Source organism: Phascolarctos cinereus, unplaced genomic scaffold (assembly GCF_003287225.1).
Source record: "Phascolarctos cinereus isolate Bilbo 61053 unplaced genomic scaffold, phaCin_HiC Scaffold_8;HRSCAF=390, whole genome shotgun sequence".
Taxonomy (NCBI): domain Eukaryota; kingdom Metazoa; phylum Chordata; class Mammalia; order Diprotodontia; family Phascolarctidae; genus Phascolarctos; species Phascolarctos cinereus.
In genome coordinates this window covers 10,065,089-10,078,560 of record NW_027556291.1, presented here as the reverse complement: position 1 = coordinate 10,078,560, position 13,472 = coordinate 10,065,089, and positions in this window count along the sequence as shown.

The window sequence follows — 13,472 nt, the reverse complement described above, 5'->3', positions numbered from 1 at the left end:
TGAGCAACACGGTCAGCCTGCAAAGGGGTCGAAGAGCATGAGGATAAAGCAAATGCCTTTGGATTTGGCATTTAGGAGACCTGGTAACTTTGCGTGGAACGAGGGGGTTTAGAAGAATGTGAGAGAAGAGGAAGCAGAGGCATCAGTTATAGACAGCTTTCTGAAGGAATTCAGCCATGAAGAGAGGGAGAGATATAGGATGACATCCAATAGGGATGGTAGGATCAAGTGAGAGGGTTTTTTTAAGGATCAAAAAAAAATGGACGTATTTTAGGCAATAGGAAAGGAGCTTGTAGACAGGGAGAAATTGTATATAAGAGAACGAGTTGGGTTGAAAGTAGGGATAATTTGCTGGTAAAACCAGGAAGGGATGAGATCGAGGTGCATACTGAGGGGTTTCCCTTGGCAAAGAGAAGGGTCACCTCTTCATCTGAGAAGAAGTGAAGGATGATACAGTGACAGACAATGTCTGAGTGATGGGAGATGTGGAAGGAAGAGGGAAGAAGAGGGAACTTTTGGTAAATGGCTTCAATTTTTTCAGTGAAATATGAGGTAAAAACCTCACTAGAGAGGGTAGAGGGAGGGGGGCACCAAGAAGGGGCAAATGAGAGATGAGAAGGTTTGGAATAGCTACTGTGGAAAGTGAGATGCAGTGGCTTTTTTTTTCTTTTCATGATATTCTTTCAATGTCATGCGAATAGAAGCAAAGGAAGTCTGTGGTGGGAACAGTCCAGGGCTGGGGCAAAGCATGATGGATCAATGAGAAAACCAAGGGTTAATGAAATCAAAGTTGGAGAACTGGTTCATCAATAGGTTACAGAATGTAGCCAGGACAGGAGTAATAAGCGGAGGCAATGAGAGAACTGAGGTCACAAGAAGAGGGTGAGGGATCATAAAGCACAGGAAGAAATAGAATGATCAAAGATTTGGTCAGATGAGGGAATATTGGAATTCACAAACATTTATGAGTGATGACAAGGTCAGAGGAATTGAGGACATTGGGGTATGGGGAAGAAACACTGAGGGAGCATCGAAATCTATGTGAAAGTCCCCTAGAATGTGGGCAAGAGTTAGGGAGGAGAGGAAGGAAGATCAATCTCTAGATGACGGCTTCCAGGATCTGGATGGAGTGATAAATTTGGACAGAGTGACCCTCAGAGAAGGAGAAACTGCTTAGGGAAGGTGGTCGAGGGAAGGTCTAGAAGTAGCAATGGGGAACGAGAAATATTTTGATGTCCCCACCACTATCAGTAAGTCGGGGGTATGACAGAAAGTGTAGTCAGTACTGGAAGGGACGTCAAACATTTATATAGTACTTTCATATTGGCAAAACACCTTCATACATACATATATACATACATACATATAGACACATATATATGTATACACATACACATGTAATATGATATATAATATTATCTCATTGATACCCCTCCCAAGAAACCTGTGAGAAAGCTGCTGTCATTATCTCCATTTTACAGGTTCTCTCCCTGTCCATCCTGCTTCCTGCCACCCTACTCCAGGTGGGTGCTGGGTTTCTGTCGTTTGTCACAGATAAGAACAAGAATTGTGTATTGGAAGAAGGTCCCAGGGAACAGGAGCAAAAGCCCATCCCTTACAAAGGGAGGCAGCCAAAGGCATAGCATTCTCTTCAAGGGGGATGCGGAGGAGGGCAAAGAAGAGGAAAGTGTGGAAGCATGTCCCTTCCTATTTTTCTAAACTATTTCACCACAGTTAGGAGTGGGGCCCAAACAGGGTTGGCTTTCTGCACAGATGACGTTCTTAGCTGATCACTCACGATGTTTCTTACGTGTGACTGTTTAAAAAAAAAAAAAAACACGAGAAGAAACTGAGAATTCCTCTCAGACCAACACCCCCCCCCCCCAGCTAGAAGTCATCAGGGCTAGGCTCCAGGAAGAAAGGAAAGGGGCAAGAAAGTGAAGGTTCTGCTCCTGGGCAGGCACCAGTGAAAGCTCCCACTGTGAATGTGTTCAGCCCGGTGAGGTGATCTGAAGCTACTTTGGCAATGTCTCTAGACTGTGTAGAATCTACTGTACTACCCACAATATTGGTGCATGCCAGCATCACCCTAATCCATCACAATCGTACCAAGTTCTCCCTTATTGGATCACGGTGGGGCAGTGGCAAAACAGGGAAAGCGTGGGTCATAATTCTCACAGAGAGGTAGATAGATAGTAAAGCACTTTAAGAGGCCATAGCAGAAATCCAGAGACCCAGATTTGGAGTTCTAGGTCCTGGGTTTGAAACACTTACCAACCATGTGACCCCAGGCAAATACTTTAACACTTCTGGGCCTAACATCCCTCATCTGTAAAATGAGGGGTGGTTTGGTTGACCTCTAAGGTCCCAAGCAGATGAAAATCTATCAAGCTAAGATGCTATGATTAGCTTTTAGACAGAATCATTTGCTACAGGGAGCACGGTTTGTAAACAATTCACCTTTCCTTGCTCTAATCTTGCAATGACTACCTTCCTGAGGTAACAAGCCTGCTTCTGACACCAGTGACTCTGGGCAAGGCACTTCCACCTTTGAGTCTCAGTTTCCTCATTTGCAAAATAAAGCTATTAATGCCTGTAGTGCTTACCTCAGAGGACTGTTACAAGGCTCAAAGGAGATAATACGAATAAAGCAATTAACATCTGTGCAATAATACTGTTGGCCATGTATGCTTCTGAGACTGTAAGATGGACCACAACCCATTTGGGAAATATCCTCTGACTCCCAAGCAGGGCTCTGTCCACTCACTACACCTGAGGCCTCAATTCTTCTACCTATGAGCTTGAATGTCAAACCTGAAAAGCAGCTGAACTCACACAGGACTCCATTTACTTCCTGGCCTGCTTGCCCCCCTCCCCCTCCTCAGACTCTCCCTTAAATGCTAAAGCACAGATTTCACCACATCATTCTCCTGCCCAAGGAACTCCAATGACTCCCTCCCGCCTCTAGGATGAGATATGGTAAGATACAAACTCCTCTGTTTTGACATTTCATGTCCTCTACAATCTGTCTCCAGCCTATATTTCTAGACTTATCTCAAATTACTCCCTCTTATCTACTACTACTACTACTACTACTACTACTACTACTACTACTACCACCACCACCACTACTACTACTAGCATTTATATTTACATTACATTTGTATGTACTAGGTGCTTTATAAATATTATCTCATTTCATCCTCACAATAACCAGGGGAAAGGGGTGCTATTATTAACATCCCCATTTTACAGATGAGGAAACTAAGGCAGACAGAGGTGAAGTGATTTGCCCAGGGTCACACAGTTAGTAAATGTCTGAGGCTGAATTCGAACTGAGGTCTTCCTAGTTCCAGGCCCAGTACTCTGTCCACTGCAGCGCCACCCAGCTGTCTCTGAATGTTCCTGGTGAACCCAGCTGTTCTTCAAACTTAACAGCCATCTCTGGTCTCTGCATCTTTACACAGGCTGTCCCAGGTACTTGGAATGTTCTTCCTCCTAACCTCCACCTGTTGGAATCTCTTAGCTTTAGGGCTTAGTTCAAGTGCTACCTTCTGCCCTGAGGCCTCCAATTATTAGTACCTTCCCCCCAAACTACTTTGGATTTGCTTTGCATTTTCTTGTCTGTGGACTAGCTGTGTCCATCCAGCAAAATCGATAGAATGTAAACCCCTTGAGGACAGCAGTGGCTTCATTTTTGTCCCCAGCACCTAGCACAGTAGGTGCTTTTATAAATAAAGTCTTGTTCAATTGAATCAAATCAGTCAGCCATCCAGGAAGTCACAAGGGCAATCACAAGGGAGGTGCAAGGAAGTGTCCCCTCTCCCCCACCCCATACACACCCCATAGGCCTACTGTAGGAAAAGGCTGGGACAGATCCCATTCCTGACAGAGCCAGGACCCTCTCCCAGGTGGCTGCCCAGAACTGGTTTAACACCTTAAGAGTCTCCATGCATAACGGCAGGCAAAAATAGCAGAGTAGCCGCCTCTGGTGCTCTCCTGTTACCATGGCAATGGTTGCTCCTCTTCCAATCGGATCCCATTTTCTCTTAAAGGAAATCAGAAAATGTATCCCAGTGAAACAACCTGGATTAGAGTGCAGCAAAGCCAGGGCAGGGTGAGTCCCCAGACCCCTAGGACAGCTCCGTCCAATGGCAAGGGGCTCTCTTTGGCCTTTGGATTTCCCAGTGCCTAACACAGGGCTTGGAACATAGTAGGTGCTTAAGATAGACTTGTCGTTTGATTGATTGATTTGAAGGAAATCCCTAGATTTTTTTTCCCCTTATGTATGCTTTCAGCAATTTGGGCAGCATGCTACACTCTAGGTTGGGAGAAACTAAGATCGAACTCAGGCTCTGTCAGCATCTGTGTGAGCCCAGAAGTCACTTGGCCTTGGGTGCCTCCCTAGGATTTATCTACTAAGTCATAAATCGGCGATGATCAGCATTAATGGAGGGACTTCCCATGCCACCAGAATCTCAGCTCCTTCAAAAAGACCATCTTCTCTCAGCAAAAACTTAGCAGACTCTGGGTGATAGAAGGCTGGAAGTCAGAATCTGGGCTCCATTCTCAGACTTTCCACTGAGAAGAAATAATAAGCAAGCCAATTAACCCCTCTGTGGGACTTTACTTTCCTCATCTGAAAAGACCCAAGGTGCTAACCCTTCTCTTGTGCGTACCTCACTAGGAGATGAAGTCTAACAAGATACTATCTGCAAATTGCTTTACACAAGCCTTGGCCAGCCAGTTCTGTGCTTGGTATTTTGTATTTCTTGGCACCCCATGGGGCACACCAGTGATCTAGGTGCTTAGGCTATGTTACAAAGATGGGGAAAGTCTAATCTGTCTTCAGATGCTTGAAAGACCTTCATGGGAAAGAGGGCTTCAATTTCTTCTGCTTTGCCCTAAAGGGCAGAACCAGGAGCCACCAAGAAGCACATTTAGGCTCCTTAAAGGACAATTCACTCTTTTGTTAATCTGGCCCCAAAGGGGCATTGCTAGGTGGCTCACCAAAGACATGTCAACAGCTGGTCCCCAGGCCTCCTTCTTAGCCCAAGAAAGACAAGTGAATTCTCATTCTCCTCCACAGTCAGGGTTCAGGCAGTGGCTGTGTCCTGCCCTGACGTACTCCAACCATGGGCAGCAGCTCCTGCTCAGTCTACTTTGAGCTGGGCAAAAGCCCCTGCATCCCCTGCCATTCACCATTCTGAAGCCTTGGGGAAGCACTAAAAACATTGGGAGACAGAGGACAATTCTGCCCAAATGCGCCTGGTATTAGCATTGTCTACATCTTGCCTCCCCGGTCATCCTGAGGACTCCGTGAAGACAGGAGTCACTCATGATTTGGCTGCAAAATCTCCCCTGAGCTCCTCACCTCTGGTAGGTAGTCGGGAAATGTTTGCATTCCCCATGATTGCAAAGCAGACAATGGAGAGAGGGATGGAGACAGAGGTATTAGCCATCTGTACTGTTTCAGGTTCCCACTCCCTCTGCAGACTCTGCATAAGCCACTGAGTCCTGGCCATCATCACCCTGAGCAGAAAAAGGCCCAAGTCAGGAACACATTGAATACATTTCCTTCCAAACCCGAGAAGCAAAGTGACGGAGTTAGTTCAGTAGGCCACACTGAGGATAGGTCCACGCAGTGGCAGGGAGTCCATTAGGACTTTGGATCTTCAGCACCTAGCACAACGTTTGGCATGGAGAAGGTAATTAAGAAATGCTTGCCACTGGTCCATTAGGAGAAGCTATGATTTTCCCTAAGCACACTTTGAGCAGCAATGTGGTGTAGACCTGGGGCTTTAAGGCCCCATGTGGCCCTCTAGGTCCTCAAGTGCGGCCCTTCGACTGAATCCAAACTTCACAGAACAAATCCCCTTCATAAAAGGCTTTCTTCTGTACAACTTAGACTCGGGCAGAGGGCCGCATTTGAGGACCTACAAGTCCACATGTGGCCTTAAGGCCGCAGGTTGGCCCCTCCCCCCCAATAGGGGGCGGTATGCTACGTTTGGAGTAAGAAAGAACTGGGTTTGAATCTACTTGTAGACACTAGTTGCATGACCTGAGGCAGGCCACATATAGTTAGTATTCTACAAAAAAAAAAATCAATGAATTAAACATTTTTTTTTTAAAGCCAAGGCTACAGGTTCTATACCCATATGGGTCCTTTAGTTTCACAAAGAGAAAAGCTCCCAGCCAACCAGTCAGCCGTGCTGCCCAAATAGATGTCCTTGGTCCCATATCTGAAAAGGAATCCCCTCTGTAACATTCCCAACAAGGTATGTTACAGGCTTTGCTCAGAAGTCTTCAATGAAGGTTCACCCTTACCCCTACCACCTTCCCAGGAAGGCCATTCCACTTTGGACAACTCTAATGTTAGAAAGGTTTCCTTCACACCAATCCTCAGTTTACCACTTTGTAACTTCTACTCATTATTCTTGGTTCTGTTCTCTGGGGCCTGTCTGTCATGTTGTTATGTTCAGGTACGGGTTGAACTGAATAACCATTGAGTCCCCTCCCACTCAGGGATTCTGGGACTCAGCACAGATGACTCCTTTATCCATTTTCTAAATAAATATGTAACGGGGATTGTCAAGTGCATGCACAGACAGTCTTTGCCCATTTCCAGTCGACCCTGTCAAGGCTTTGGGGGCCTTCTTCTGGTCACGTGTGACTCAGGAGCTTGGGGTAGCTCTTCCCATTGAGGAAATGATGAAGAGTCCCCTGTATGGAGTATCAGATGTACAAACTCGAGCTAATGGTCTTCTTGCCCCCTGTCTTCCCCTCTGACTATAAAATATGTAATAGTTTTTAGGTATAATCCAAGCATCAGGTAAGGGAAGAGAAAATTCCTCAGTTTCCATGTGGTCATAAGCACATAGCTATATCTGCTCCTTTTACGCTTGCTCTTTCCAGGTCTTTGCTGAACAAGTATTCCATAAGGAATATGTCCAGGACTGGTGATGACCTTGTGAATTCTGAAAGGCCCGACAACCTTCGGAGGCCTATGGGGTGTCAGCTTCAGTGTTCCCAGAGCAACAGTGGCTGATAGCAACCGACGCTAGAGGCAGCCAGGTAGCATGCTGAATAGAGTTCTGCCCTTGGAGTCAAGAAGATGTGAGTTCAAATCCTGCCTCAGACACTTACTAGCTGTGTGACTCTAGCCAAGTCACTTAAGCTCTTTGTTTCACTTTCCTCATCCATAAAATTGGGATAATAAAAGCACTTATCTCACAAGTTTTTGTGAAACTCGAATGAGATACTATGTGTAAGGTGTTTTGCAAACCTTAAAGCACTATATAAATGCTAGCTATTACAATTGTCATCAAATGGGAGGATGGCTACTGAGACATTTGACTCATATTGCCAGTGGACAAATGCCGGGAGTGGTTGGACGGTGCAGTGCCAAGGTGAAATATCAGATGCCTGATTAGCACTCTAGCAAAACTGCTTCGTGTTCTGATGCTGCTTATTAATAAGTTAAATTACTAAATCCTGTTAATATATGCTGTAGTTCCTCTACATTTAGCAGTTCTGTATTCATGTGTCCCATACCAGGTTCATGTTTACACATTGACTACCTTTGGAGGGAGCCCTAGACTTTCAAGCCATGTCTTTTACTAGAATTAGCACCATTCCCAGGACTCTTGGGTAGAAGGTTGGTAATGGGCCAATGAGAATGGAGAAAAGGGATCTACTTGTTATTAGAAACCAGCCTCCCTAGCACTGAGCCCAGTCTACAAATGACAATGACTGGGTATAAGACAGGGAGGGGCAAGCACTTCAGCCCACGTGGGCTCAGGTAAGCTGTCTCTCAAAGCTAGACACGGGACCAGAGATTTCAAGTTGCAAAGGATCTCAAAGGTCATCTAGTCCAACATTCTCATCTTAGGCCTACAGAGGGGATGCATGGTTAATGGAGGAGCTGTGATTTGAACCCAAGTCCTCTGACTCCGAACCCATTGCCATTCCATGGTACCATAGCATCCAAAAGAAGACCTGAGGAGAGAGCATGGCAGCCTTAGGGTAGCCTCATCCTGATTCCTGGAAGGACAGCACATTATTTCCTAGCACATTTTAATGCAATGTCCCCAAAATGAGGGTTGGTCAGCCATGTTAGGGAAGGCCAACTCATGGGGAGTAAAAGCAAAATTCCAAGTCCCTGGAATCCCCTCACCATGGGAACCCTGGGCCTGCTCTCTCATGCGGCTGTCAGCCATTCTGTTCAATCCATCCCCATTTCTGGAAGTGATCCTTTAAAACCTATTCAGGGAAACAGAGGCGATGCATTTTTGTGGGCCAGCCACCCCAAGTCAGGCAACGCGACAAGTTCAAGCCATTGTAAATGCAGACAGAAAGGGGCTGGGGGTTGGAGGGCCTGGGGTTCAGGGGTAAGCGGAAGGGAAAGTTTGGGGGACAAAGAGAATAGAAATCGCAGATGCCCTGTCTATAATTAGGTAAAGAAGAGATCTAGAAATGCAGCGAAAGGGCTCAGATCAAAGGCATGATGGGGTAAGGCAGGCTCTACCCCTTGTCTTTTGTGATTTTTCTTTTGGAGTCTGGACCTGTGATATCACTTTTTGCATGGAACTCCCAGTATGGAAACCCCGTCCACTGACGTACGTCAGCACCTCCTCTGAAACCGATAGCCACAGTACAGCTGCCTGGGCCTTGGTCCTACAGCCAGAATGTCAAAGGAAGTTCTTGAACCCAGGCCTTCCTGACTCCAGCCACTATGGCACTGCTACTCTGGCTTCCATGGTAGGCTTCCAAATAGGCAGCTATTGTGGGGAAGCCCCCCTGTTGTAGACAGTGTGACAAAGTCCTCCAGCTGGAGAAGTGTTTGCCACAGGATCGGGGGTTAAAGCCACGCATTTCTCTGTCCCTTGGCAGCTTCGCTGACTCAGAACCTGGTCAAACAAGTTTAATCTTTTTGCAACCACAGAGAGAACCAGCTTTTTTTTTTTTTATGGAAAGAAGCCAGCTACAATTGTGAGCAAGAGAGCAAAAGGTAAAAAGGAGAGAGAGGGAGAGAAGGGAGAGAGGAGGACAGAGAACAGAGAGAAGAAAGAGGAGGGAGTAGGAGAGGGAAGGAGACAGGAAAGGAAGGAGAAGGTGAAGGACGGAGAGGAGAAGAAGGAGAGAGAAGAGGGGAAGGGAGAGGAGAAGGTGGGGGAGGGAGGGGAGGGAGGGGAAGGGAAGAGAGAGAGGCAGAGACAGAGGGAGAGAAGGAGACACATTATTGAATTTTGCCGCTTTCACTGAAGCTGTCCAACAAGCGTTTGTCCATGTTCAAAGTAAACCTCTCCTTGGCCCAGTTGTGGGACTTGAAATGTTCTGCCTCAGTGATGGGAAAAGGAGCCAGCATGGGCTAGTGCCAGGGTGGCTCTTCAAGGACTGAAGTGATGAACTTCGGGAGAGAGTAGAGATGTCACATTGGTTGGAATGGTCCAGTAGGAGATCATCATAGAATGGAGAAAGACCCAGGATCTGGGAGGCCCAAAGCTGGCCGCCACGAGGAAAGAGCCCACAGCCAGAAAGCACCTAGGTGACATGATCTGGCCTATTATGAAGAGCCTGGCAAGCACCCTGAGCATCCACAAGACACACACATGCCCTCCCAACAATGAACAGAAATGATTGCAAAAGAACATAGAGTTTCATAGACTGAGCTCCAGAAGGAACCCTGAGGCATCCAACTGAGCTGCTTCAGTTTACAGATAACTAAGGCCTAAACAAGTGAAGTGACTTGCCCAAGGTCACACAGCCAGGAAGTGGCCAGTGTAGGACTTCAACCCAGTTTACTCTGACTCTAAACCTAGCTCCCTTTTCCATTGTGCCACTGACTTCCCAGCCAGCCCCTATTAAATCGAAGTGTCTCTTGATGCCTCTGCAAACCCCAAGGGAACTTCTGTAGGATGCTGGCCCTTAAAATATGATGGGGGCACCCAAGCCCAGTGAGTATAAATGATGGAAAATCCTTCTCTGCTGAGCACCAGCAGATGTATTCATCACTCTCTCCTGGGGCCTGAATCCTGGAGAGTTCCTTACGGAACTCCAGTACATCTTGGCCACCAAACTGCAGGGAAGCAGATAACTTAGCAAAATGCATTCCTCTGGTGCACACTGAACTCACAGAGGGATGGGGTGGAGGGAGGTGGACTCTTAAAGCCATTCTACCACAGCCAAGACGCAGGGGGAAATGCTATTAATAAGGAGTCTGTCTGATGTGGAGGGGCCTCCGGAAGAACAGATGGGCCGGGGGTGTACAAGGAAGCGTCCAAGTAAGTGTGAAGCTGCCGAGAGGTGTGAAGAGGCCCTTGTCTCCCAGCTCTCCCCTCCCCTTCCACTGGCTCAGCTGAGAATTCCCTGACTCATGGAGACTTGGGACCCTCAGAGGGAACCCAAGGGAGCCCTGGCTCACTGGAGGAAAAACACAAGAAGAGCAACCCTGGCGGGGAGGTGGAAGGAGGCTGGGGAGAGAGGCTGCGGGAAAGGACACATTGAGAGGTTACGGATTACAGAATTGCACCAATTCCTCCTGTATTCCCCCTCTCCCCAAATTCCCATATTCTCTAATCCAATCCAACAAACACCAGCCCAAGGCTCTGAACCATGAGAGGAGAGTCCTCTATCCAAGGTCACAATACCCATGATCTACCCTGCAAAGGTCCCTGGGAGTAGCAGGCTCAAAGCCAAGTGGGGCTCCTCTAGGACCCACTCACATGGAGGGGAAGAGTGGAGAGAGTCCTGGCCCTGACCCGCATTCAAATTCTTCCCCTGGCACTTACCAGCTATGTGACCTTGGGTGAGTCACTTCATCTTCCTGCTTTGGAAAATGAAGTTACTGATACCTGCAGAGCATCTGCCTTGCCGGCTGTGAAGCACAGACAAAACACTGTGCTACGGAGAAGCACCCGGCAAACGCACGAAGTGCTACACAAATGACAGTTCTTAGGGGTGCCTGTGCCCAGGCCATCCAATTCTCCCTCTTCCCCACTTGGCACAAACCCCCCTCTTCCTACAATATTGAGCAAGACTCAGCCCTTCACAGGCAGCCACAGCTACTTAGGAAGCCCTTTCAAATCTAAATGGAGAAGAAAAAGTGAGTTAACTTTGAGAGCATAGACTAACCTAGCATGAAAGAGCAAGAAATCTGTGAGGGGAAAGGGCAGCAGGTGGGGGGCAGGACTGAGGACAGAGGAAAACCCCAAGGTCTCTTACCATCCTCCCTCAGGGAGCCATGGCCCATGGAAGACACACTGTGTTCCCAGCCCACTGTACCCATGAGCTCACTGGCACCACTGCCCAGCCTGTCTCCTGTTAACTGGCCAGGGCACTATTGTCCTGCTGGATCCTGCCTCAACTCAAATCCATAATTGGCTGTACAATCCATACTGAACTCTGGAAATGAAAAAATTTACCCTGAAGCGCAGGGCAATGCTGATAAATTCAACAAAGGATGGAACGTGATATTTTTGAAAGTGATAAAATACAGGCGCGGATAACACTACTTTATATACAGCAAATAGAAATGCATATCATCCCCACTGCAGCCATGGGACTAATGTGAAATAGAATTCTCCTGTCACATACCTAGAGTTGCCCACTGGTCCAATTGTCTGATTTGTAATGGTGTGGACTGATGTAGTGCCAAGAGTACTGGACCAAGAGTCAGAAAGGCCTGGGTTTGATTCAAATCTAAGACACTTATTACCTGTGTGACCTTAGGCAAGTCACTTAACCTCTGTGGGATTCAGTTTTCTCATCTGTAAAATGAGGATGTTGGACAGGATAACTTCTAAAATCCCTTCTGGGCAGCTAGGCAGCACAGTGGATAGAGTGCCAGACCTGGAATCAGGAGGATCTGAATTCAAATCCAGCTGTGCCTCAGTTTCCTCATCTATCAAATAATGGCATTTCCTGAGATGACCTTTTAGCTACCTTCTAATTCAAAAGCCATGCTCCAATAACCTGGACCTCTAAAATGTCCTCTCCTGGCCCTCAGTTGCACAGAGAACACAGGCCTGGGAGTCAGAGAGAGCTGCGTTCAAATCCCTCTGTGTGACCCTGGACAGGTCCGTTCATCATGGAGTTTCAGTTTCCCCATTTGTAAAATGGGGATAATAATGGCACCCACCTCCCAGAGCTGTGGTGAGGTTCAAAGCGAATAGCATGGGCAAAGAACTCTGCCGACCTTCTGGTACTGCCTATGCGTAAGTGACGATGCCGGGATGACCTTGGCGACGGCTCGGTGGCTCCTCTGCCGTCTTGCTGCTGGGGGGATGCCATGGGGATCTCTACCCGAAGTGCTGGGCACAGTGCCTGGCACACATGCCCCCACAGCATAGCCAGTGTGAACTCCTATAAGTAGCCGCTGACTTGGGGGAAACAACCTTTCCCACCCTCGGGGCCTTTGCTCAGGACTCCTGGGCTCCTCCTAAGCCCACTCGATGTTTGAATCATCGGGCACAAGCATGCCTGCTCCAGGCAGGGGAGATGAAGTCTGCTCTTGAACCACTGGCTTTTCCCAGTGGGTCACTCCACAATCATCGTGCCCAGGTCCATGTAATTGTGATGCACTGAGCCGACCCTCCCTGGCGGCACAAGGTGATTCAGTACAAAAATCCCAGGGAGGTGGGGAGGGGGGCAGATGCCAAAAGGAGTGGCCTTGACCTGCTGGGAGGGGGAATGTCCTCTCTGATTGGGGAGGGTCTGCAGGAAAGCCTGGGAGAAGAGTGATGACATGATAGCTGAGTTAATGCAGACAGCTGCCAGACTGCAGCCAACCAGAAACTCCAGTTTAGGGGGACTCCCTCTGTTAACCAGCAAGCTTTCCAAGGCTGCTTCAACAGTTCTCTACCACCTCCCCCTTCCCACCCATCCCTGCCCAGGACAGGCCCAGGGTTAGTAAGTGCAGGAGCAGCTGAGGCAATGGGTCCCCAGAGACTCGGCCTCAAAGCCTGGAAAGCCCAGCAACAGCCACAGCAGAATCGTCCCTAGTGTACCTTTCTTGTAGTAGGGTACATTTTTTTTCCCTAAATTTTCAATTAAGCAATTGGCTTCCCTTTCTCTGAATTCAGCCTTTTCTTGCCCTGGTGCTTCCTTGCCAGGGCAAGTGGCAGGGCCAGCGACGGCCCCCCTCTCCCTGGCATCTTGCCATGCTGGACCCACTCCTAGGCACATGGCTTTCCTCCTCACATGTATATTTGCATCTGGGATGTAAAAACTGGCTCATGACGTAGGACCCTTGCTTGTTCGAGGATAGCCGGGTTCAGAATCCCAGAAACTCTGAGCTGCAAGGGCCCTCTGCTCAACCTGTGCCTGAGGAAGAAGTGGCCCAGCTCTAGCCAGCCTTTGCTGGACCAGCTCCAGGACTGGAGCCCAATTCTACCTGGGGACAGCTCACGAGCTAGGAAGCTTTCTTCTTACCAAATCGGTGCCTGCTTCTCTGGAACTAAGACTCCTGGCTC